The following is a 22334-nucleotide window of genomic DNA, read 5'->3' on the forward strand; positions in this document are numbered from 1 at the left end:
ATGGTGGCAACAAAATTGCAGCCACTTCCACAGTGCACAGTTTTTATTATTGTGGGCATAATTTGGAGGCTGTTCTCTGCTGGGCTCCACTGGGTTCAGCCCCGATCCATGAGTCCTCTCACTCCTGAATCCCTTCTGGAGGAGGAACCACCATCTGTGATATGATGTTCTCATGGCACAGGACAGCTGATCAGGTGGGACAGAGCCAACCCAGGCAACGCATTTAAAACTTCTACTTGAACAAATATATACCACATCCACTCACACTCCAGTGACCAAAGCAAGTCATATGATTAAACCAGTGTTAGTGGGGCAAGAGATTGTTCCCTGCAGATTGGGAATCATGACAAGGTTGGGGAGGAGACAAGTAATTGTGAGCAAATAATACAATCCACTGCTGATAATCACTTTACTGACCATCTTGTAATTTGTAACACTTGCTTAATCATCATTAGAACTAGAATTAATGTCAGCAAGTGTGAAGGACACATACTGCTTTTAGGTACCTACAAGGGCCATGAAATTGGATGAAGATCAAGCATGTAAAAGCTATTCAATATGTTTTCTAACGTAATTTTAGTTTCTGATGATACTATTATTAATAGTTCCTTTTATGCTTTTTAAACTTCTCAGGATAATTTTCATTTATAAGTCCTTTTTGGGAGTTTCTCCTTTCTCTACCATTCCTGTCAGTGTAGCATCCAAGTCTGGTTCTCCTCCAGCTCTCCCAGAGAGTCAGGAGATTTTTAATTTCCCTTAGTATTTTTGCTAAACTAGCTAGACTAAACTGTTTTCTATATATATCCTATGGAGTTGATATGTATCTTTAAGAACCTAATATATAAGAAGGTACCTAGCATGTGGTATGCATTTTAAAAAGCCACATCACTTTTTAATCCTACGATTTCATTTTGAAAATGTTGATATATTTTTTTAAATACTTTATTGTTGATTTTTTTATCATGACACTCTCAAATTCCTTAGAATTGCTTGCCTTAATTTTTCTCATTGTTTCTGAAAGCCTGGGGATGGTAATGAACATACGTTGAAAAGCAGTTTTCCAAAAAAAAAAAAAGTTTTTCCACCACTTTCTGAGGATGTTTCTAAACCAATCATATATCCTAGATTATCCAAAACATTCCAAGTTAAAATAAGCTGCTTCACTGTCCTCGTAAGTGTACTTTTATATATGACATCCATGTTTCATGTTCTGGTTCACAAAAATACATTATCCTGGGAACTTCTAGTTTGGTGAGCACGTAGAGTTTCAGGAAGTAGCATACTAGGAAAAAGCAGGGAAGCTCTGGGCCCTTTCCCCCTCCTATGCCCTGTGCATCTCTTTAATCTGGCCATTCCTAAGTTATATCCTTTTAAAATCTAATAATCTAGTTTTAAGTTCTGCTTCCAGGTGGTGTTTCTTTTTAGGCAACTCAACAGAAGAATTATAAGAGAATTCAGAAAGCAGTTTATGATGATTACAGATTTGTCACTAAGACAGACCTTAAACATTTAGGGCTCATACATCTCATTTTCACCAGGCATGTATGCATGGATTTTTCATGGATGTAAGACTCTGTCACAGGTGAAATTGACAGTAAAGTGATTTGCATATGAAGAGTATAAGAAAAATAAGATCTGATAGAAGACAGATGTTGTGCACAGAGTCCAAATAAAGGGTTGCCAGAAGTTAACAAAAAGCTGGCCCTTAAATTAATTGAGGAAGAGAAAGAGAAGCAAAAATCTACTTGGAAAAAGAAAATTAAGAGCCTTTCTAATATTCTTACCAATGATTGGTTTGGAGTTGTTTGAGAACACTGACTTCAAAGTAGAGAAAGAAAGTAAAGAATTTAAGCTTTTGAATCCAGTTGTTTAAAAAGTTAGTGAAGAAAGAAGACTCTTAGAGTAAAAATACTTTATGAAAAAGAAAAGAAGGAAAAACTGAAAGGAAAACTGGTGATGCAGAAAGTTCTAAGAATTCAGATGATGAAAAAGACTAAGTTGAAGAGGTAAGAACGACTGAGGGAGAACCAGCAGACATCCTCAAGCCCCCGTTTTATGATGTCAAAGCAGGAGAAATCAGAAGTTTCAAAGATTCTGCCACAAAGCAGAAGCTGATGAATAAAACCCTTGAAGATCATTTGCAAATTGAAGCAAAAAATAGAACATTGAGTGTTTCAGAAGCCATGGTTGTCAGCAAACAATTGGCATTCATGTTTAAAAAGTTCAGAACAGCAGAAGCGACAGGAGGCTGAGAAACTAAACCAAGTGAAGGAAACATTTTGTCATTCAGCAATCACTGGAAGTCAAGACACAGAAGAGGACTGCTGTTTCATTGAGTTTAGAAACAATCCTACTCCTTATTTGGAAGGAGCATTTCTACTCCAAATTGGTCATTATCAAATTGGTCAATATCATGATCAAATGCATTATTAAGATACATTAGAGTATCTTTTTTTTAAGTTTTTTTTTAAGATTTTAAAGATTTTATTTATTTATTTGACAGACAGAGACCACAAGTAGGCAGAGAGGCAGGCAGAGAGAGAGGAGGAAGCAGGCTCCCCGCCGAACAGAGAGCCCGATGCGAGGGCCGATCCCAGGACGCTGGGATCACGACCCGAGCTGAAGGCAGCGGCCCCAACCCACTGAGCCACCCAGGCGCCGCGATTTTTTAAGATTTTATTTATTTAGTTGTCAGAGAGAGAGCACAAGCAGGCAGAGAGGCAGGCAGAGGCAGAGAAAGAAGCAGGCTCCCTGCTGGACAAGGGTGGGACTCGATCCCAGGACCCCGGGATCATGACCTGAGCCAAAGGCAGCAGCCCAACTGACTGAGCCACCCAGGTGTCCCTAAGATACATTAGAGTATCTTAAACACAGATAAGGAAATGCACATTTTAAAAGTTCCACTGGGTGTAGTGCATAAACAATAAATCTTGGAACACTGAAAAAAATTTTTAATTTAATTTAAATAAATAAAAGTTCCATGTAAATTCGTGATACATCTACACAGGTAAATATTTGACAACTTGTCCCTGTGCCTTATGGGCAGGACTTTGAAACTGGTCCCCCACCAACTGGTCAGTGCATGGCCCCTGGCTGATTTTCAGACGTTGCTGCTTTCCATGAACATTGTCCTTTTCCTCCTGATTTTAATCAGGTATTGTGAAATGAATATACATTGTGAAATGTATACTATGAAATGAAATGTTCTCCTGTGCTAAAAATGAAGATTGATCATATTCTAGGAAATTTTTTTCTTATAACACCTGCTGCCATTCATGATTAAACCATTCAGAAATACCATCCCTGTCTTACATGATGTGTATATATTGTCATGTTTGTGTTTATAGGTATATGTTACTTATGTGTGTTTGAAATATTTTTAAATATGTTTTATTCCAAGAGAATATAATTTACTGATAATAACAACTTGAAACAAGAAGTGGAAGCTACTGGTTATTCTTTTAACTTTTCAAAATATTACGGATTTTTTATTTGTTACTCAAGTTTAATTAAAGATAAACTGGCTGGAGAAGACATTTATTAAAAGCCTTCATTTGAACAACAAATATACTATCCTTAAATATAACTCTTTCAGTTGAATATGAGGAAAATCTAACTTCAAAATCTGTCACCCTGTTAATTTTCTGGGTAGATTTGGTATTTGGTTTATCTGATTGATATTATTTATGCCATTCCTGAAGCTGAATGGACACAAATACTGAAGAATTTTTATGCAATTATGGTTGTCTGTTCTCCCTGTGAGAGCCTCCAGACTAAGTAGGTTGTGTTAATTCAGTAGAGATCATGCATTACCTCCCATGGATGTTCAAGGGAAATCCTGCCATGCATGCACAGAGCTCCCTGGGCCATCATTTACAATATCAGACCCGCAGAATGAATTCCCTTGTTGTTGCATGGGATGGCAAAGTCCACATAGTGCAGAGCAAAGTCTGTGTTACAGAGAGCAGCAGTAGGCAGATTAACACAACACACCTCTGTGATAGGCTACGGGTGAGCCCCAGGATCAGTAACTACTACAAGTCACAGCTCCCAAAGGCTGGATCTGGTTGGCAAAGTTTCTAGGAGTGACCAGCAATAGGAGTGACTTCAGTGGCGCAGCAAACTTCCCAGTGCATCTCATCAGTCAGTATTCCCAGAGGAGATGACACTGATATCAGCTGCATTTTCAATGGTACAAACTGCGAGCAGAATCTTCTCCCAGGTTCTCTTCAGGTTTATGATATAGATGCTATCTCTGTTACTTTGTAGATGTACTATTCCATTTGGAAGTCAAGTCTGGCGCATGTAAGTGGAGTCCTGCTACAAGAGATTTGAGGACATCATCCTCCTTCATTTGTGGGATATCAAAGGCTCTAGACATTGTGAAAATTTACCTTTAATTATAATGGGAACCCAGAATATCATATGGACCCCTTTCTGGGTAGCACAGAAAGGTGTGAGTTGTATTTTAATTTACATTTCCATTATTATCAACTTAGAATTTTTTTTCATGTGCATTGTCTGTTTATATTTCTTCATTCGTGAATTACCACTTGTGATGTTTTCCTATTTTTCTTTGGAGCCTTTTGCTTATAAGTTGCAAGCATCCCTTTTGTAGTAACAAATTTAAAAAGTAATCATGCAAATATGTTGCAAATAAACTTGCTATTTGGGTCCTTCTTTTTAAACCTGTTTAAGGGTATTTGACGAGTAGCTTTCTATTTATGCTTTTTGTAATTTTGGGTCAAAAATGAACTGTTAAAAATATATTTTAAGGAAAACTAATCTGGCAGTGGTAGGCAGGCTTCTTTAGACAGGGAAAACTCAATTAGGACATTAATTCATAATCAAAAACTGAAATAAGGGTCTGCAGTCAAAAGCCAGCAATAGACACACAGCAGAATGAATCAATTTTTAAGGAAAAAGATGATAATGATTGGTTGAATGTAGGATCTGTCCCAGTGCTAGAAATATAAACATTGGAATGCTCTATCTTTGAGTCTCAAAGTTTATTTTGATTTCAAGTAAATTGAGTTTAAGATAACAGTCTACAAAACTGAAGATTTCTTACAATTTTTTTTTCTACTACATCTTTGATGAGTGTTTTGAAATACCCACTCATGTTTTGTTCTGTTTCATTATTTAACCAATATCTATGTTGTCAGCGAGTAGCCACTAGGTAAAGAGGATTTTCTCAGATTTCCAACTTCCTACTATAGTGTATTAATACTCCTGTCTGGTGATGGTCAGGGTTATAGGTGAGTGGTTGCAATTAAATAATTGCATCTGTGTCATCAGACTCTGGTATCCAATCTGCTTCTGTCCCTTTCCCTATGTTTCTGAGTCATCCAGTACTGAATCTAAACTAAAAGTACATATGTGGGATCATGGGCAATGGCAGATGGTTTGACTGCTCAAGGGCCTGTAAAGAGAAAGATTAAAAGGTCTTGAGGGAGTTTGAAGGATGTCTGGGGTAGAGACATGTTGTTAGACAAATGAGAATGGACATGAACTGTGAAGAATAAAAAGCACTGATACATTGCTCTCTCTGGACATAGGAATGTGATATCCTGTTTATGAAAGGTTGTCATAGGAATCTCATAGAGGGATTTCTCTGCCTAACAACACCTTATCCATAATTCCAAAAATACAAAGATTTCTGAAATTCAACAGTTATTTTTCTTCTTGCATAGTTCTCATTGTGTACTTTTAATTGAGACAAAATTGATATACAACATTATATTATTTTCAGATGAACAAGGTAATCATTTTAATATTTGTACATATTGCAAACTGATCACCACAGTAAGTGTAGTTAACCTCATCACCACACATAATTACAATGTTAAGGAGCTTACTGCCTATGTTTTCTTCTAGGACTTTTATAGTTTCAGATTTTAAGTTCAAATCTTTAATCCATTTTGAGTTCATTTTTTAATATGGCATAAGATAGGGATCCAGTTTCATTTCTTTGCATGTGACTGTAAGGTTTTTTCAATACCATTATTGAAGGAAGTTCCCTTCCCCATTGTATGTTCTTGATCCCTTTGTCATAAATCAATTGACCATATGTGCGTGGGTTTACTTTAGGATCTCTATTCTGTTCTGGTTTTAACTATTATTAATAAAGCCCATAAATTAAAGATCCCAAAGATACATCATTTTCCAACACAGTAAGGATGACATTAGTGAGAGTAGCACCAACATTACTAAGAATTTAGGTGATGGCTCTCTTCTGTGGGTAGGGGAGGACAGGGTGCTATAAGACTGAACTCACTACTAACAATAGAAAATGATTAAGATCCCCAAACAACAGAGGTCAGTGGCATTGGTTAACCATCAGAAACCTGGTGCATACAATTGCTCACAATGACCCTCAAGTCATCTGTCACTGTTGTACCAGTGCCTCTTCCTCTGCTCACATCTGTGGCTGCAACAGAAATGCCTTATAACCAGTGATGGAAAGGTTTGGGTTCTTAAATATGTCCACTTGGTATGTGGACATAGATGAGAACTATATATGGATGACAACTGCACGAAATCCTCATTCGGGGTTAAGATGGTAGTGATGGCATAAGATATTTAGGAATTAACCTAACTAGAGAGATCTGTACTCTGAAGAGTATAGAATACTTATGAAAGAAATTGAGGAAGATACAAAAAAGTGGAAAAACAGTCTATGCTTATAGATTGGAAGAACAAATAATTGTTAAAATGTCTATATTACACACAAAGCAATCTACACATTCAGTGCAATACCTATCAAAACACCACCAGCATTTTTCACAGAGATGGAACAAATAATTCTAAAATTTGTGTGGAACCAGAAAAGATCCCTAGTAGCCAAAAGAATGTTGAAAAAGAAAACCAAGGCTGGAGGCATCACAATTCTGGACTTCAAGCTGTATTACAAAGCTGTAATCATCAAGACAGTATGGTACTAGCACAAAAACAGACACACAGATCAACAGTATAGAATAGAAAACCCAGAAATGGACCCTTAATTTTTAAGAAAGCAGGAAAGGATACCCAATCGAAGAAGTCTCTTCAACAAATGGTGTTGGGAAAGCTGGACAGCCCTATGCAGAAGAATGAAACTGGACCATTTCCTTACACCATACACAAAAACAAATTCAAATTCAAACTCAAAATGGATGAAAGACCTCAGTGTGAGACAGGAATCCATCAAAATCCTAGAGGAGAACACAGGCAGCAACCTCCTTGACCTTGTCTGTAGCAACTTCTTGCTAGACGCGTCTCCAAAGGCAAGGGAAACAAAACCAAAATGAATGCTTGGAACTTCATCAGGATAAAAAGCTTTTGCACAACAAAGGAAACAGTCAACAAAACTAAGAGGCAACCTATAGAATGGAAGAAGATGTTCACTAATGACATCAGATTAAAGGGCTAATATCCAAAATCTGTTTAAAAAAAAAAAACAAAACTTAGCAAACTCAACACCCAAAAAACATTTCTCCAAGGACATACAAATGGCTAACAGGCACATGAAAAAAATGCTCAACATCACTTGACATCAGAGAAATACAAATCAAACTACAATGAGATACCACCTCACACTGGTCAGAATGGCTAAAATTAACAACCCAGGAAACAACAGATGTTGGCAAGGATGCAGAGAAAGGGGAACCCTCTTACATTGTTGGTGGGAATGCAAACTGGTGCAGCCACTCTGGAAAGCAGTATGGAGGTTCCTCAAAAAGTTGAAAGTAGAGCTACCCTATGACCCAGCAATTGCACTACTAGGCATTTATTCAGAGGGTACAAAAATAGTGATTCAAAAGAGTACATACACCCCAATGTTTATAGCAGTGATGTCCACAATAGCCAAAATATAGAAAGAGCTCTGATGTCCTTTGACAGATGAATGGATAAAGAAGAGGTACTATACATACATATATATGTATATATGTATATATGTATGCGTATGTATGTATATGTATATATATAATATATTCCATTATATATGTATATATGTATTATATAATACACATATAATAGAATATTACTCAGCTAACAAAAAGAATGAACTCTTGCCATTTGCAATGATGTGGTTAGAAGTAGAGGGTCTTATGCCAAGAAAAATAAGTCAGACAAAAACCATATGATTTCACTCATATGTGGAATTTAAGAAACAAAACAGAGGAACATAGGGGAAGAGAAGGAAAAATAAGATAAAAACAGAGAGGGAGGCAAACCATAAGAGACTCTTAACTATAAAAAGCAAACTGAAAGTTGCTGGATAGGAGGTCGTGGGGTGGAGGGAGATGAGGTGATTCGGAGATGGGCATTAAGGAGGGCACTTAATATAATGAGCAGTGGGTATTATATGCAACTGATAAATCACTAAATTCTACCCCTGAAACTAGTAATACACTGTATATTAACTAAATTGAATTTAAATAAAATTTTTTTACAAAGATAAGAAAACAATACATTAAAAAAAAAAAAGATAATGGTGATGGAAAATCATCCCATTGAGCAGAGGTTCAGATAGTTCCCTGGTAATCTACTTTATGTAAACAGAAACGTGCCCCACGCTTAGTGTATGTATGGAATAATGGTCAATGATAAATGACTTGACTGATCAGGGGCCTGGAAAGAGAAATGAAATGAAAGATCAGTTTCAAGGAGTTCTGGGTAGAGGCCTGTACATGGATATATGAAAATAGTCATATACTGTGGAGATCTTCATATCACAGCCTACTAGGCACCAGCAGTCCAACAACATGGAAGAGCCAATAAACACCCTGATCAACAAAACTGAATGGGCTAGTTGAAATGAGCCAGCCTCTGGTCAGCAACCATCTCCATGTTGACACAATGGAGACCTAAAAGAAGTATCCATGAGAACAGAGATATAGGTTATGCATGGGCTAGTAGTATGGGCTGCTACTTTTCAAAGCCTTAGAATGTCCAACCTGTCAGCAACAGAGACCAGAGCTGAGCCTTCTATAAGGCATCAACTAGCTACTTGGTGGTCAGCTGAATAAACTGGATCTCTTCCACCTTGAAAGTAATAATAATTCATTTTGATAAGAATCAATACATATTATGGCTATGGAGTTGTGTTTCCTAGGGATGGAGTCCTAGCCAGTACCACTGTCCCAGGGTCTATAAAACATCATCTCTCAGGGCGCCTGGGTGGCTCAGTAGGTTAAGCCTCTGCCTTTGGCTCGGGTCATGATCCCAGGGTCCTGGGATTGATTCCCACATCAGGCTCTCTGCTCAGCAGAGAGCCTACTTCCCCCTCTCTCTCTCTGCCTGCTGCTCTGCCTACCGTAATCTCTTTCCCTCTGTCAAATAAATAAATAAAATATTTTTTAAAAATCATCTCTCACCATATAATATTGGGTTGAGTCAAAGGACCCATTTGATAGAACAGGGGGTTCACAGCTGATCCATAACACAGAGTCCACCAGCGATCTTATATATCATGTCATTTGAAAGATGCTGGCCAGATAGAGCAATGAAATAGCCTGCTAGAGGCAAAGAGCTGGTTTATAGGAGATACTTTTACAATGATAACCATTTTCTCCAGGACAGTATCCCTTTAATTCAAAGACCTGTGATGCTATGATGCTGTGCCTCAATAAGGAAAATATGTTGGTCCAGGAACCAAAGTATAGAAGCAGGATTAATTCCACTTACTATCATCCTCAGTGACTCACTTGGCAAATTTGTGCTTCTCATCCCTGTCGTTCTAGGTGCTTTTCTCTCAAAAGGGGAATTTTCCCATCAAGACACACAGCAAAACCCCTGTTTAACTATAAGCTAAAAATTGCCTCCTAAATATTCCATGCTTCTTGCAAGTGACCAGAATGCAAGTAGTAGCATATTGGTAAGGGTAATTGACACTTTTCACTAGTAGAAGTAATCAAAGGGGACAGGAAGCAATATCTTTAATATGCAGATAATCATTTGGATATCTCTTGGTGCCCCCTCACCAAGTTTTGGTGTTTAATGGAAGAATTCAGTAACCTTTTTCTGAAAAGTGCTTGGTAACCTAAGGCTCAGAAACCTTGGTGAGGGTGGTCTGAGCAATACCACTGGAATGAAGGATTTCTTCTCTCAGCTGCTGGAAAGTTTGCCAGAAGAAGGCCTCCAAATGTCAGCCCTTTTTGATAACAAAAAGATAACAGCACCTAAAATCCTTTTGTCCAGCAGCAGCCTCTGTTCAATGATTGGTCAAAATGGAGGGTATGAAAACTTATCCTCCTCACTCAAATTTGAGACAACTCTAAAGGACTGTATCAAGTCAAGAACTTCCCATGTGGTTGCCTAAAGCTCTTGTTGGAATATTCTCCTCTGCCCAATCCTGCCTCCTTCAATTCTCTTCACCAGGTTTTGGTCCCAAGAGTATATCCAAATAACATCCTTCCCTGAACCTCTGTCACAGAGTCTGATTCTTATAGCAAGTAGCCCAAGCCAACATATTTATTTAAGGGCACTACCTTAGACATTGCTGAAAATGTTATGTATTATATGATATAAATGCCTATTTGGGTTTTTTTAATCTGAAAAATTTTGAATTCTAAAACACAGTTGGCTCCAGAGTTTTAGATAAGGGATAGGGGACCTGTGTTTACCAAACATAATAGTTTTAATAAGGAATAGAGACTATGAATCTTTTATGTTTGCCTGTGACCAACACTTCCACCTTTTGAATCTTCCTTCATCTTTGAAAAAAAAAAATCAGTTTTCTTCTACTACTGCTGGGCTCAAGAATCTTTCATCAGCTTTGCTCTCCAAGAAGGTTCACATTTCCTTCTCATAATATCAAACAATTTATATTTAGAAGATTTAATATTCATCTTTACATTTTATTACATTATATCTTTCCCAGCACAAGTAAGTATTTTCCAGGGAATAACCTTTCTTAAATTTTCTAGATTATTAAAAATAAAAATTAGCAAATTTTCCTCCCCTAACAGTTCGGAATTATTATATACAGTTTTCTCTTTGACATGTTATAGAAATTGCTTGATGACAGGGGAAAGTAATCGCTAGAATGATCCCAACCAAGACTTAGAATTATACATTTTATTCACATCTGTCATAAAGATTGCTTCCTTGTAAACATGATAGTTTTTGAAGTGTTCTCTGGCATTATGGCTCCATCAAGTGGTAAAATTGACATGAAGCTTTCAGTTTCATTTCCATACTAAAATTTCTATAAAGGCTCTATCTGTAATAATATGTCTTTGTTTCAAAGCACAGACAGACATTTTTAACTTGGAAATTCTAATAATTTTTTTTTCATGAACGGAGAGATGGATTATTTTAAAACTGTTGGTATAGAAACTAAAGAATCACATTTTTCCTACTACTTGTAATTTGATTCTTTGAATATCTTTAAACTACCATTTGCTACTCCAAAAGGGTATTGTCAGACCTCAGGTCCTCACTGACTTTTGGCCAGAGACATTTCCTTACCACATGGGTCTCTCCATATGACTGCTCACAACATGGCATCTGGCTTTTCTCTTTGAGCAATGGATCCAAGAGAGAAGGAGTAAGAAAGGAAAAAAGAGTAAAAAGGAAGTCACAGCCTTTTTGTGACCTAATCTCAGAAGTGAAATCCTATCACTTTTACATTTATTTTTCCTCATTAGAAATGAATCACTAGGCCCAGCCCACATTCAAGTGGCGAGGGTTACAGTATAGCCTGAACACCAAGAAGCAGGGATCACTGGTCACTATCTTAGAGGCTGCCTACTACAAGTACTTTCCTGAAATAAATGTACAACCTCTAAAATGTCCATACTGTACAAAAGTTTAAATGTATTATCATTCACTTGCAGAAATTACTAATTTTATTAATAATAGGGTTTACTATGTTCATATATCATATATTTACTCATTAATTGTTACAACCCTAGAGGCGCCTGGGTGGTTCAGTGGATTGAGCATCTAGCTCTTGAATTTGGCTCAGGTCATGGTATTAGGGTGGTAGGACCTAGCCCAATATCAGGCTCCACACTGAGCATGGAGCCTGCTTAGGATTTTCTCTCTCTCCCTCTCCCTCTGCCTCCCGCCCAATGCAGGCATGCACATACTCTCTCCCTCTCTCTTAAAAAAAAAAAAAAAAAGTTACAACTCATAAGGTAAGTACTATTGTATTCCCATCTACCAGATAAGAAAACTAAGATGCAGAATATTAATTAATATTAAAATTAATATTAATATTAACATTAATATTAAAGAATATTAAGTACTTTGGCAGGATTTGAAACTCTGCCATCTGTCTCTAAAGGAGAATATAAAGTTTGACACAATTTTTAATTGTTATAAACAGAATTTGTAAATGGAAGTTGAGAAAGTCCGCTGAGAATAGAAATAAAACAGAATTTTAGGAATAAGTCTCAGGTTTCCATTACTCCAGCTGATACATTTTTGTAATATAAATATCACGATCTACTGCTGCTTTGCTTATAATAGCCCTCATTCAGGCTGTTATACTGATATGATTGTTACTAATAATTTTTCACCCTCAAAAGTGTCCAGGTTTGGGTGATAAATCATTAACCTTAAATATAAGGCTATCAAAGTGTCCCAACATATTTGAAGAATATTTCACATTTCATTATTAGAAAAAATTGAATCTTCCCACCATACCTTCCAAGTGATTCTGACATGGTCCTAATACTGGGCTGATAATCACTGTTCAGGATGGTGAAAAATGTAAGGAACAGTAATGGGAAAATAGTATCACAGTACAGGTTGTCTCAGTTAGTGAGCAGCACAAATCATTTAGCTAATTCCCACACACATGTAGAGTCAGAAACTCAAACATATTGAAAAAATCAATTATAACAATACCAAGCTGTTTTAGAACTTCTCTGTGACTTTGTCCTTTACAAGTGCAATGTAAAATGTGAACCTGGAAAAAAAATGTGAAAAAATGGCAAATTGATTAATTTTATCAGTAAAAATATCCCAACTAGATAGATTATGCTCCAAGATTAAAATTTTTTTAAAAAGCTGCTTGTGTTTGTTAAACTAAGTTAGGCAGGCGAATGCCTATATCATCAATAAAACATATTCATTTTTAGAATTAATAAGGAATAAATAGATTTAAAATTGTTGAAAGATGCACTACAACGTAAATGTATAGAAAAGAACTAAGAACATGTAAATTCCCAGATAATGTTGTAGTAGGGAGAAAGGTTGTGCTTTGATCTATAGCCAGGAGAGGGCGTTACATGACTGCCATATGATGGTATGTTAGTATACATTTTTAAAAATCTGGAAGACTAAATCTGTGAAAAAAAGTGATGAATCATAGCATCCAAACACTGTACACTGAAATCATTTAATGAAGATAATTTTCCAAATTGTATTGCTTAAAGTATTCAGCTTTCTGAGAATTTAATAAGCTTTATTTCAATATACATATGGTTTATTAGAGTCAAGGGTTTAAGATGGAGGAGGACAATTCAATTGTTAAAACTTAAAGGACAGTAAAAGCCCCTACTCTAAGCTCTTCATTCTACCAATGATACGACTAAATTTCCAGAGATGTTATGTGGTATGCCTGCGATCCAGGGCTGGCACTGTCATCTGAAACTGAGTCTCCTCTAACTACCCCTCTCAGACTGGCCTCCCACAGTCTTCAGCTCACATCACATCAGGGCATCACTCTGGACCCTGACATAGGGCCTTATCTCAGAACCTGACGGAGCACTGGCAGCACCAGAAGTGCCAATTCACTCCCAAATACTGAAGTTAATGCAGTTGGAATATAAACATTTTTATCATGCTTATACTTAAGAAATGTTTCTAATAAAACACAAGTTCCCCTTTCCCAAAATGAAATCAAAAGGCTCCCCAGTGAAAGGGGGACTGCACAAGAGAAGAGAGCAAAACCCTATATTAGTCTTCCCACTGGCCCAAATAATGGCAGTCTCTGGTCATAGAATGATAGCATTACAGAACTAAAAAATTAGCAATCAGACTGTGTCTCTTATTTATAAATATTTTATACATAAAGAATCTAAGGCCCTTGGAGGTTAAATGGTTGACTCGAGAACACAAACCTGGCAAGTGCCAGCGTAATAGATCACTTAAGATCTGTGGAAGGCAGAATTCTATGACGACCTTCTCCACTTGTGTTGCTTCAATGATTAAATTACCTCATAGGGCAAAAGAAGTTTTGCAGTGCAATTAATGTTACTAATTGTTGACCTTAAAATGGAGAGTATCCCTGGGCACCTGGGTAGCCCAGTTGTTTGAACATTTGAGTCTTGATTTAGGCTCAGGTCATAATCTCTGGGTCATGAGGCGGGGCCCTGTGTGGGCTCCGTGCTCAATGGGGAGTCTTCTCTCCCTCTCCCTGTGCCCCTCCCCCACTCACTCTCTCCTTCCCTCTCTCTCTCTAAAATAAATAAATATTTTTCTAAAATTAAAAAAATAAAATAGAGATTATCCAGGTGGGCTTAACTTAATCATATAAACCCTTGCAAGGAGGATATCAGAGATGTTTAAAGCATGAGAGAGATTGGACATGAGGAACAAATGATGTCCATTTCTGAGATGGAGGGGCTGGGTGGTGTGAAAAGCAGAGACTGAGAGCAGTCCCCAGCAGTCCCCAGCAAAGAAATGAAGACCTGTAACTGTAACCGAATTCTGCCAACAATGTGGTTTTGGAAGCAGATTCTCCCCCAGTGCATCCAGGTAAGAATACAGCCTCAGCAGGCACCTTGCTTTCGGCCTTGTGAGACCCTAAACGAGAAATTAGTTTGAAGCCACATGGAATTTAGCTGTAACTATGAGATAATAAATGAATGTTCTTTCGATCTGTTAAATTTGAGTAATTTGGTCTGTAACAACAGAAAACTAATACTAGGTCTAACCTGAAAGCAGAAAGCATTTGAGATTTTAAGAAGGAACTTTCAGCAAAAGCATTTTGTTACACAAAGGATAAACGAGGAAAGAAGCTAAATGGAAGACAGGAGATAACTCTGAGTGTCAACTGCAGAAATCACCCCCAAATCAGAGGGGTGATGGGAAGTGTGCTACCAGAGTTCCAGGAGTGAAGTCACACAGCTGAAGTTGGAGCCACAACAGCCTGTCCAGTGAGCACTGAGCCATTGCATGAGCTGTGGTAGCTTCTAGACACCCAGCCTGAAGCAGAGAAATGTGTGCATCTTCTTTCTTGTCACCTTCCAGGCTTCCACTAAGGTCTCCCATTGGCCAGACTCTGCTAAATACTGGTGGATACAGGAGCCTGAGAAAGATAGCCTGCAGAGTCAGCCTTCTGCCACACACAGCAGAGCAAGGAAATGATAAGAAATGAATCTTAAGGCAAATAGGCTTAAGACAGGCACAGATGGCATCAAAACCTTCAAGAAGACAAGGCAGTTGGAGTTCAGGCACTGTGCCAGGTTATTTATTTATGTTCTCTCTCTTAGTTCATAGATGGTATTAATTTTCTTCTTCTCTCCTCCTCCTCCTCCTCCTCCTCCTCCTCCTCCTCCTCCTTCTTCTTCTTCTTCTTCTTCTTCTTCTTCTTCTTCTTCTTCTTCATCATCTTTTTTGTATTCCTGTTTTACTGACTAGGAAATTGAGGTCCAGAGAGGTTAAAAAATGTTCCCCAAATTGTGTTGCCTTAAATAATAGGCCTGGTTTTAAACACAAGTTTACACACAGGTTTAGCCAACTTACAGGAGTAACTCTGAGCACTACAGATGCTTACCATTTGAAATAGTAGGAAAATATGAACAAGGCAGAAAAATGACATGCAGTTTTATAGTTTACTTTCTTAAATAAAGGACTTTCATTTGACTGAAAAAGAAAATACATTTAAGATTGTTACTTTCAATAGTTCAACACTTTAATACATACACATTTTTTTAAGATTTTATTTATTTATTTAACAGACAGAGATCACAAGTAGGCAGAGAGGCAGGCAGAGAGAGAGGAGGAAGCAGGCTCCCTGCCGAGCAGAGAGCCCGATGCGGGACTCGATCCCAGGACCCTGGGATCACGACCCGAACCGAAAGCAGAGGCTTCAACCCACTGAGCCACCCAGGTTCCCTCAATACATACACATTTTGTGTTCATCTATTGGGGTTAAGTTTATGATTTCCTCAGTCATAATATGTTTCCTCTTACAATGACAGAATTAAATCTGCATGAATCCTCACAAGATTAATTTGTACACACATTCCCAAAGTTACTTTCTGAGATTTACATTCTGAAGATTTATGTTGCAGTCATCTAGTGTGAAGGAACTACGTGCTTCTTTTTAGCATTAATTATAAAATATATTAACAATAAAATATGCCACAATAGAAATACAAGGATAGAAGAAATATTTATGGTACAGCAGGCATGCCACATATCTCTGAAATTCAGTTGTATCATTGGTAGAATGAAGATCTTACCGTAGGAGACTCTTAGTGTCCTTTAAGTTTTTTTTTTTTTTTTTTAGATTTTATTTATTTATTTGTCAGAGAGAGTGAGCACAGGCAGACAGAGAGGCAGGCAGAGGCAGAGGGAGAAGCAGGCTCCCCGCTGAGCAAGGAGCCCGATGTGGGACTCGATCCCAGGACGCTGGGATCATGACCCGAGCGGAAGGCAGCCGCTCAACCAACTGAGCCACCCAGGCGTCCCAGTGTCCTTTAAGTTTTAATAATTGAATTCTCCTCCTCCATCTTAAACAGTTGACTACAATAAAACATAGAAACCATATGTATCTTGAAATAAGGTTTATTAAATTCTCAGAAAGGTCATCAGGTATAAACAACTTTGACTGTCGTGGGGGGAAATATTCGTACTTCTACTTATATTTTTTTCCTAAAATGAGAAAGAAATTAGTCTTTTATACTCTTGAATATATGGATTGATGCTGGCTCCTTCATCTGCTCTGCACGTCAGATCCTTGCATAGCTACCGCAATCCTTAAAACATCCAGGGCATCCTGACATTTTGAAAGCAGCATTCTTACTTTTTGGTCTTCTAATAGAAGTTTGTCAAGTATTAAAACCTTTCTGTCCCCATTAAATGTGTTTATAGAAACATTATATTATGTAAATTGTACTAACCCTAAAAAATTAGACAAGTAGCTTACAAAGTTCCTTCAGTAAAATTGTTGTTTATATATAGCTCTGATAATGCAAGTATAAAGAGAAAATCAGTAAGAAAATGATTGACCTGATCCTTCCAATATTAGCCCTTTTTTAGACAGAAGGGAATAAAATTCATGATGATTTAATTAAATATATCAGTTCAATCACATCATTCTCACAGAACTATATTCTTACTAATCAGTTTTATTGAGAGGAAAAATGATTATCATTACAAATAAACACAAATCATTTGAAATATCATATTTTATATATTTTGTCTTTATCACCTGTTTTCATATTTCTATTTTCTGTATGTTTTACAATATGACAATACATGAGTACCGTTGCAACTGGATACAAAAGAAACTAAACTGGTGTATAAATATTAGGGTACAGACTCAAAATATGTTGGGAGTGCCTGGTCTATAAGGTTGGGAGAACCTTGTTTAGAGAATCTTAAGAATACAGAAATACCAAAGAATAGTCTGTAGTTTTTACTTTTATTAGCTAATGGTTAATTCATAAGTGTGATTTTGAAGTGTTCTCTAATAGCGTATTTTTTTTTCCAGATGAGCCTTTTATATAGAGAACCTGTGAGTTAGAAATGACTTCCTTTCTTCATACATATGAAATGTTTTACAGTATATAATATATATAATGCACTAATTTATTCATTTATTTTCACACATTCATCAAGTACTTACTGAATAATGTCTAAGTCCCAAGCACTGTTCTAAGTAAGACAAGATAACAGTAATCAAAATAAAGCCTCTGGTCTTATGTAACTTTCTAATACTTTCTAATATCGGACACTATCTTAGTACATTCAAGCTGCTGTAAAAAACTAATAGACTGAGTAGCTTCAACAACAAACATTTTGTTTCTCACAGTTGGGGAGGCTCGGGAAGTCCAAGGTCAAAGTATCAATAGATTTACTGTCTGGTGGGAGCTCACTTCCTAGTCCATAGGTGGCCCTCTTCTCATTGTGTCATCACAAGGCCTGGGGGGAAATAAGGAGAGGGCTCTCTGGAGGTCTCTTTTATAAAGACACTAATCCCATTTATGAGGGTTGTGCCCTTACGATCTAAACACCTCACAAAGGCCTCATCTTTTTTTTCCCCCAAAGACTTCATCTTCTAATACTATTGCATTGGGGTTTGGGACTTCAGCATAAAAATTGTGGAGGGGTGCAAATATCCAGTCTATAACACACACCAGCACTTTCTAACCTCATTTTGCCTTATAGTTAGAATTTTAACACCATCTTTAAATTTATTTATTTATTTATGTTATTTAGTGCTGAAATTTTTTTTCATTCAAAACCTTATAAGCAATCATAATAGATTAAGAAGAAAATTCTGATTAAAGAAGGGTCTTTAAGTCTCATTTAGTTTGATAGTCATTTGCCAGAGAAAGTGGCTGCTGAGGTAGACTTGCAAGGAATTCAATTTGAATACCACTACTCTAAATGATAGTCTTCTTTTATAATTCAAGTGATTATGTTGTTGCCTACAGAATATTTGCTTTTTTATAGATTCAAATCTCTTACACCAGATTTGTTTTTGTTCTGCTTTTTCTTTAAAATGTGTGAAGGGTGTGAGGTTAGGGGAGGACTAGTTGTTAGAAATTTCCTTTGAGTGATTTCTGACTACCTTAACTTCTAACCTGAGCATAAAAATAACCAGAGAAAAATGACCAATCTTTTTCTGTGTGAACTTTATATTGCTGTCCACAGCAGCTTTCCTTCTAAATTAAGTGTTCTCTTTTAACTCGGACCTTAAAAGCTCAATCTGAATGTCATAAAAAAATAGTGGCTCCAAGTGCTGGAATCTGTGCACTCTGTTGGATCTTCACTGACTTTTAGGTCTAAGACTAAGAGTATTTTATAGCTTTACGCTCAGCTGGCCACAGTTCTGACTAACGCAAAATTGGATTATTGCGCCACATAATGAAGATAACAAGGAAGGGATATCTGTGAATTGCTCTTATAGATTTGTTGACAGCCAGGATTTGAGAAAAACTTCTAGCCTTAGAATCACACAATTTTCAAGGCAAAAAGCTTTAAAATCATTGATTCCCTAGAGGTAGTAAGTGATGTACTGGCATAGCCAGTAAGTGTACAAATTGTGATTGCCTTAGGTCTTATTTTACTACTCTTTCTTCCACGTAAATGATCCCTAACTTTTGTTATTGTTGTTGTTTTTGTTTTTGGACTCCCTTGTGAATATAAGGAAAATCACAAACCCGACCCCTGGATAAAATATATATGTACAAACATATACCAGAGTTTACACAAATCACCTAGCTGAGAATCTCCATTAACTTGTCCATGGATCTAGTTTGAAGATGAGAGTGAAAGAGCAGAATATTGTAAATTCAGTCTATTTTTAGTGAGATATATGGTGCTAAGATATCAAGGACACATAATTTTTCTTCATTAGAGAAAACTAATACATATTCTTGACAAAAAGCTCATGTGGCTACAGGAATTAGGGAAGCAGTGTTGCAAACAAAGTAAGCAGTTCAGGAATATGATAATAGAGTTAGTTAATTGTATTGTAACCAAATTTAACATTTACCTAGATATGTTATCTTAAAATTCTAACAACCAAAATACTCTAAGAAAAAAGGAAAGAAGAAAAATGAAAAGTATGGCCTAACTTCAAGAGATGAGTTTTGAAATGTAATTACAAAGCAGTTGAACCCTAGATTATAGCATTACAAACTAAATTTGATGGCCTTTTAATAAATTGACTGTGACAATGAAGAAAATCACCACATCAAAAATACAGCAAGTCTCGTAAAAGATGTCCAGGCAAGAGTAAGTGATGATCACAGTATATTAGGAAGAAAAAAGGGAAAATCATGGAAAATGTAAAGAAAAATTAAAGTTGAACAAGTATTTAAAACCACAATTCAAGAAAACTTCCCTGAATTAGAAGACATCTTTATAAATTGAAAAGGCATACATGTATCCAGGAATATTTACCCAAAATTCTTAACACTGAAATATAGTCTAGTAAAGTCATTGGACTTCAGTTAAGGGAATAATTTTTTGAAATATTTGGTGAAAATAAGTCACTTGTAAAGGAAAATAAATCACGTTGGGATTATACTTCTCTCTAGCAACATTCAGCAGACAGTGAAAGAGGTAACATCTACAGGATATTTAAGAGAAGAGAGAAGAATCAATGATTTTATATCCAGACAAGTTATTTGCTACATATAAGCACTGCACACCATTTTAAATAGGAGAGAATTCAGGAATTATTTCTCATAAGAGACTTTTCCAAGAAAACTGGAGGACAAGTTTTTCCTTTCAACACTTTAAGTATTTAACTCAACTCTCTCCCTGCTTGTATGGTTTCTAAAGATATATTTGATGTAATTCTTAACCTTGCTCCTATTTTTTTCCTTCTGGTTTTTTAAAAGATTTTTGTTGTTTTCTGTTTCCTGTAGTGTGAATATATTTCTAGGTAAAGATTTTTGTTATTTATATTGCTTAGTTTTTGCTAAGTTTCCTGAATCTGTGGCTTGGTGTCTATCATTAACTTTAGAAATTTTTCACTCATTATTGCTTTCAACATTTACTCTATTCCTTTAAATATGTTGAGTCATATTTGCATCCCAGGCATAAATCCAAAATGATCAATTTTTGCTTCTGAATTTGGTTTCTTAGTATTTTATCAAAAATGTTTCCATATTTATTTATCAGGGATATTGACCTGTAGCTTTCTTTTTTAGTAGTGTTCTTTTCTATTTTGGGTACCATGATAATGCTAGCCTTATAAAATGAGTTTGACAGTATTCCTTCTTCTTTGATTTGTTGGGAAGAGTTCGAGAAGGATAGGTATTAATTTTTCCTTAAATGTTTCGTAAAAATCACCTGTAAAGCTATCAGGTGCTGGGGCTCCTGGTTGGCTCAGTGGGTTAAGCCTCTGCCTTCAGGTCAGGTCATGATCTCAGGGTCCTGGTATTGTGCCCCACATCAGGCTCTCTGCTCAGCAGGGAACCTGCTTTCCCCCATCTCTCTTCCTGCTGCTCTGCCTACTAGTGATCTCTCTATTTCTCTGTCAAATAAATAAATAAATAAATAAATATATTTAAAAGCTATCAGGTGCTGTGCTTTTCTTGGTTGGGAGATTTTTTTAAATTTTTTATTTATTTATTTTCCTTTTCAGTGTTTCAGAATTCATTATTCATGCACCACACCCAATGCTCCATGCGTTATGTGTCCTCCATAATACCCACCACCAAGCTCCCCCAACCTCCCACCCCCATCCCCTCCAAAACCCTCAGTTTGTTTCTCAGAGTCCACAGTCTCTTATGGTTCATCTCCCCCTCCAGTTTCCCCCAACTCATTTCTCCTCTCCATCTCCCCATGTCCTCTGTGTTATTCCTTATGCTCCACAAATAAGTGAAACCATATGATAATTGACTCTCTCTGTTTGACTTATTTCACTCAACATAATCTCTTCCAGTCCCATCCATGTTGGATACAAAAGTTGGGTATTCATCCTTTTTGATGGAGGCATAATACTCCATAGTATATATGGACCATATCTTCTTTATCCATTCACCTGTTGAAGGCATCTTGGTTCTTTCAACAGTTTGGCCACTGTAGTCATTGCTGCCATGAACATTGGGGTACAGATAGCCCTTCTGTTCACTACTTCTGTATCTTTGGGGTAAATACCCAGTAGTGCAATTGCAGGGTCATAGGGTAGCTCTATTTTTAATTTCTTAAGGAATCTCCACACTGTTTTCCAAAGTGGCTGCACCAACTTACATTCCCATCAACAGTGTAAGAGGGTTCCCCTTTCTCCACATCCTCTCCAACACATGTTGTAAATATTTATGCCCCCAATACGGGAGCAGCCAACTACATAAGACAACTGTTAATAAAGATAAAGAGTCATACTGATATGAATACATTAATAGTAGGGGATCTTAACACACCACTCTTAGTAATAGACAGATCATCCAAGCAGAATATCAATAAAGAATCAAGAGCATTGAATGACACATTGGACCAGATGGACTTCATAGATATATACAGAACAAATTCCACACTAAAACAACAGAATACTCATTCTCAAGTGCACATGGAACTTTCTCCAGAATAGACCACATACTGGGTCACAAATCAGGACTCAACCAATACCAATAGATTGAAATTATTCTCTGCATATTCTCAGACCACAATGCTTTGAAACTGGAACTCAACCACAAGAAAAAGTTTGG

This window comes from Martes martes (assembly GCF_963455335.1).
Source record: "Martes martes genome assembly, chromosome: 2".
Lineage (NCBI taxonomy): Eukaryota > Metazoa > Chordata > Mammalia > Carnivora > Mustelidae > Martes > Martes martes.